We start from the raw sequence: 5,532 nt of genomic DNA, 5'->3' as shown, positions 1-5,532 counted from the left end.
CAATGCTTTATGAGGCATGACTTCAGGCAAAAGGCTTTTCTATGCTTCCTACACTCATAAAGGGAACTTGATTTCTCTGATGCCTAGTGAGGGTGGAACTGTGGAAAAAGGCTTTTCCACACTCATTTCATTCATAAGGTTTCTTTCCTGTGTGAGTTCTCTGATTAACAAAGCATGATCTCAGCTAAAATACATCTTCACACTTATTGCCCTCATAAAGTTTCTCCCCTTTGTGAATTCTCTGAAAAGCGGTGAGGATGGATTTCTAGGAAAAAGCCTTTCCACACTCATTAATTCATAATGTTTCTCCCACGTGTGAAATGTCTTATGAGGCATGACTTATGGCCAAAGGTTTTTCCACACTCATTACCTTCATAAAGTTTCTCCCCAATCTGAATTCTTTGATTTCCAAAGAGGTCTGAGATCTGCTAAGTGTTTGTCCACATTCTTCGCATGCATGCAACATTTCCCTTATGTGGGTTCTGTGATGGACAGTACAGCAGAATTTACAGCTTACAGATTTCCCACTGGATTTACATGCATAGGATTCCCCCTCCCCCCACCATAGGTATGTGTTCTCTGATTTATTGTAAGGTATGATTTGTAAATGAGAGGTTCCTTAGGCTCAATAGACTCATACTGTTTCTCTCTTGTGGGCTTGTTGATGTTTACTAAGGTAAGAATCCTTACGGAAAGTGTGCATCTCATTAGGCCCACTAGGGAGATGCACATTGTGAAACACATTGTTATGTCTCAGGTTTCATTCTTGAAGGAGATGGATATATTTCAAATTTTGATACATACTCCTTAGTTACCTTTCCAAAGGACTTACAATTTTCTTTACCAACAGTATATGAAAATATTATTTCCTCACATTTGCCAACTGGTTATTAATTTTTAAACATGCTTAAAAATTTGATTTGAAAAACTGCATTGCATTTGTTAATTTGTATGTTTCTGATTACTGAGTATCATTTAAGATCTATACTAAAAGTATACAGTTTGTTAAGCATGTATATTCTCCCAAATTAGAAATGGTTTTATGGAACAATAACAATCATCTACTGTTGAATATTGCTAATGGCTTACTCATAAAATCTTCCCTTCTTCTTAACAGTAAATTGCTGGTTTTCAGGGTTTCCACTTTTTCCTTGTTGAATGCATCCATCATCATTACTGACACCAGCAGGAGCAGCACATATACAGAGGTTTCCTGATACTTTCATTTCATTAGTTTTGACATTTTTTCTTTCTTCTTCAAGCTTTAAGGAAAGTTTCATATTAAAAATTTTTGTTACTATTTCTTTCAATAAAAAGTTTTTGATTTCTTTAACTTTATTATTTGATACTTAACTGCCATTATTTTCTCAATAAAATATTTTAAGCTACTTTAAACACAAGCCATTTAAGTTTTTATGTATTCTGCTTCACTTATGAACTCAAAATTCTTTGAAAATTGCCCAAAATATAAAAAATGACCCTTCTTAATCTTATACTTTTATTCCTATCTACTTTTCAGTATCCAACACTTTTAGTAGCCTTTTTGGTAAAAATAAGGATAGAAAGACATAAAATGTGTCATCTCCTGTCTTTTTAAATAGCCGGATTCAGAGAATGTTTATACTGTGGAAGCTGTTCCCTCTCTGCATTAAGCTATTCATTCTCTCAATACTTTAATAAACAAAAAAGCAAAAGCACTCCCCAAAATAGATCAGTCTAAGTTTCTACACCTCAAGGAACAGAGGGAAATTACTGACTCACAGTATGGATAATGAAAAGCTTCTCATACTTCACATTAAATAATTGTATAATTTTATAGTTAGAGGATAGAGAAGTAATTATCTACTTTAGCCTCATATGTACTCCTAATGAGAATGAAACCAAGAAAGGCTGAATGATTCATTTAAAGTTTCCAAAGTGGCCTTTTCTAGGATTTAATGGCACCAATAGTGATGACACACTTCCATAAGACTCCATCAGATAAATTACCACAAAAAGTAGCCATCAAATTAATCAGATAAATTACAAGTGAGAATTTGACAAAGTTGGGAAAGTACAGAGACATCACCAAGAGAAAGGAAGGTACAGAGATACACAGAATTAATATATTCACTAGTTCATTCCCTAAATGTTACCAATTGTCAGGGAGGAGTACAGAAAACTGGTAGCCAGAAACTCAATCCAAGTCTCTGATGTGAGTGGGAGGGGTACAAATATGTGAGCTATCACATACCAGGTGTGCTTCCAGGCTGTACATTCACAGGAAACTGCAACTGGTTATGGTACAAGGATACAGAACCCAGGCACCATGCTGGGTGTTGCTGGCATCCCAAATTATCTCTTAAATGCTAGGCCAAATGCCTGTACCATAAATATTATTTCATAAAGTATTTAACTCAGGAAAAAAATGGCTGAGTAAAATGGCTAGACAATAGAGAAAATCTTCCTTTATGTTATGATTAATAGTGAGCAAATATTGTATTAATATTATGTATAGCTCTTTTGCAGCTATTGATGAAATGGGACTGTACATTTTATTAAGAACGCTCATTGATTAAGCTTATAACATATGCCAGGAACTCATTTGCATACTTTACTTTTTGCCTATGATAATATAAAAAAATGATGGTTATCCCACTTCATGCATTGTGCCAATGCCTGATAGTTCAGAGTAAAATGATAAACAGATATGATCTATCATTCTCTCTTCCCAGAATTCTTCCTCCTGGACTTTCACAGGGTTAGTTCATTCTCATTTTTATGCTTGGCAGCAACAAAGTCACTATAATTCTCTGCCTAATCCCATTCCCATCCTAACCATAGATTCCCTCAACATTTCTAACATACATTCTCTGATTTCTTTTTTTGAAAACTTTGTAGGGTCTTATTAGTGCTCGTTAACTTGTTTTTCTGTTCCAACAATAACAATAGCCCTCATACACCTTTTGGTGTATGGTAACTGTAAAACTTCAAAACACTATTTGGTAAATTTAAAACTACCCAGAACTAAAAAGTTAAAATAAAAATAAAAATCATTGTATTAATAAAGGAAATAACATCGCTTCTCGGCCTTTTGGATAAGATCAAGTGCAGTATCTGTTCTTATCAGTTTAATAAAGGAAACAAATAACTCGTTAAGTTCCTTCAAATAAACTTATTGGACACAAATCATAAAGAAAAAAGAAGCTAAATCTGTATATAATACACTAAATTGGTATAATTAAATAATACAAACTTCCACAGATTTTGGAAATTTGGAAAGTGAAAACAAAAGAAGTGAAAAACCATGACACTCAACTTTCAATTACATATCTCACCATTTATTTCAAGGATATAAAGCATTAATTTTATTACCATGAGAAGATATTTACTTCTGGAATATTATGGTAATGCATTTTTAAATTGCATAAAAAGCGTAAGAAAAGGAATAGTACTTCAGAATCTGAAGATGATTCTACATCTTTATCTAATGGTCTTAAGGTAGACACCACAGCTATAAAATGTAGTCAGAGATTCAATGATTAGACCACTTATTACAGTGAATTATAAATATATTATACACTTATATCTCCACTTATGAATAATTCAACGAAATAAAAGAAATTTCAGAGGGTTGAGGCAGTTTCAGGATAGAGAAGTTTGTCATATGAACAAAGACCACAAAAGGAAAACACCAAAAAGAAATGGTTTCACATCTGCAGCTTCACATTTCAAACATTTCGAAGCCTTCATACACTTATTTGGTTCACGCAGAAGTGACAAACACTTGAAGAACTCACATTTTGACAAAAACGAGTCTCCCTATTTAAGAACACAGACTCCCTGTTCAGCCTTTTCGTCTAATATCTCTGTCAAGAACAAGGTATACACAGCTGTGCAGGGATGTTGGCTCTCAAAGAATTTTACCCAGAAGTGATGCGTATGGAACTCCTCCCAGCATGCCCGTCTACACCGTCCAGGGGATGAGGTTCCGAACACGTGTACACTGAACATGAACGGCCGCACAGACCACATTTTGTGGGTTGCGCCGCTTTACCAGGGCAACAAAATGCTGGCGAAGGGGAGTCTGGAGTCGATCGGAGGAGCCGGCTGCAGTTTGTTCTGGGTCCTCTACTGAGAGAGACGGCGGGGCGCTCAGCGGCCCGCGCGCCAGGTGCTGAGGCGCCCGTGCAGGAAGCAGCGCGAGCCCCGGAGGCGACGCGAGAGCCGGGCAAGGCGGCGCTTCTGGCACCTGGAGCCCGCCTCGCGCCCGCCCTCGCCGCCGGCGTTACCTGTTCTCATCTCTGTCGTCAGCGTCTCCGCAGCTCCAGCAGGTGTTGAATTTCCGGTGTTTTCCCCCCTTGGCCGCTTTATGGATCTTCCTGAGGGTTTTTTGTTGTTGTTGTTTTGTTTTTTGTTTTTGTTTTTTGACAGGCAGAGTGGACAGTGAGAGAGAGAGACAGAAAGGTCTTCCTTTGCCGTTGGTTCACCCTCCAATGGCCGCCACGGCCAGCGCGCTGTGGCCAACACACCGCGCTGATCCGATGGCAGGAGCCAGGGACTTATCCTGGTCTCCCACGGGGTGCAGGGCCCAAGCACCTGGGCCATCCTCCACTGCACTCCCTGGCCACAGCAGAGGGCTGGCCTGGAAGAGGGGCAACCGGGACAGAATCCGGCGCCCCAACCGGGACTAGAACCCAGTGTGCCGGCGCCGCTAGGCGGAGGTGGAGGATTAGCCTAGTGAGCCACGGCGCCGACCCTTCCTGAGCTTCTTATACCGGTCGTGGTACTCGAACTGGGACTTCAGTAGTCCCAGGCTCTTCTGGTGCCCCAGGGAAAATTTTTTTCCGTGCTACAAGTAAAGGGCAGCTTCCCCTTTCGTCCCTTAGCCTCCCAAATACCAAATTCATCGGTCTGGCCGTTACTGCCTCACAGGAGGCCGTCAGCTCTGGGCTCTGACTGACTGCAGCCCGCTAGCGCCTTGAACGCCAGTGGGCGGGGCACGCTGCAGAGGGCGGGGCCCTGAGCATGCGCACAAAGGCCGTTGCAGAATACCTGGTCCTAAGTGTTACCAAGGACACACAGGAGAAATCGATGCCCATTTTCCAGGAGAAATGAAAACCCATTTCTGCCGCAGCGCGCCGGCCGCGGCGGCCATTGGAGGGTGAACCAACAGCAAAAGGAAGACCTTTTTCTCTGTCTCTCTCACTGTCCACTCTGCCTGTCGAAAAAAAAAAAAAAACATTTCTGCATGACTGCTCCCCTTCTCCTTTGGTCCAGCTTACATATACCTTTGATTTGCTTTCATTTCTGCCATCTGAATCTTTAATCAACGCAAGATTAATTTTATAGTATTTAAGAACCTTCATTTTTAATAACTGTCCACTTGTCCTAAACATTTCATTTTTTAGCAGTAGGTTAGAATGACACTTTATTTTGCCTTAAGTTCTCAGTTTTGTTTTTCATTCTGTTCCGCGGCGTGGTCCTCTTCATGCATCATACTTTGCTATAACTTCTTTACCCATAAAATATACAACACTGTAATACACGTTA

General features: G+C 39.9%; 1 pseudogene; it reads left to right on the top strand.

Annotated features, from left to right (window-relative positions):
- The first annotated feature begins 3,057 nt into the window (after positions 1–3,057).
- On the top strand, positions 3,058–3,173 carry LOC127483647 (U2 spliceosomal RNA; annotated as a pseudogene).
- The last annotated feature ends 2,359 nt before the right edge of the window (positions 3,174–5,532 follow it).

This window comes from Oryctolagus cuniculus, chromosome 13 (assembly GCF_051225735.1).
Source record: "Oryctolagus cuniculus isolate XC-2025 breed Fujian yellow rabbit chromosome 13, ASM5122573v1, whole genome shotgun sequence".
Taxonomy (NCBI): domain Eukaryota; kingdom Metazoa; phylum Chordata; class Mammalia; order Lagomorpha; family Leporidae; genus Oryctolagus; species Oryctolagus cuniculus.
This window is presented reverse-complemented; position numbering and strand designations above follow the sequence as displayed.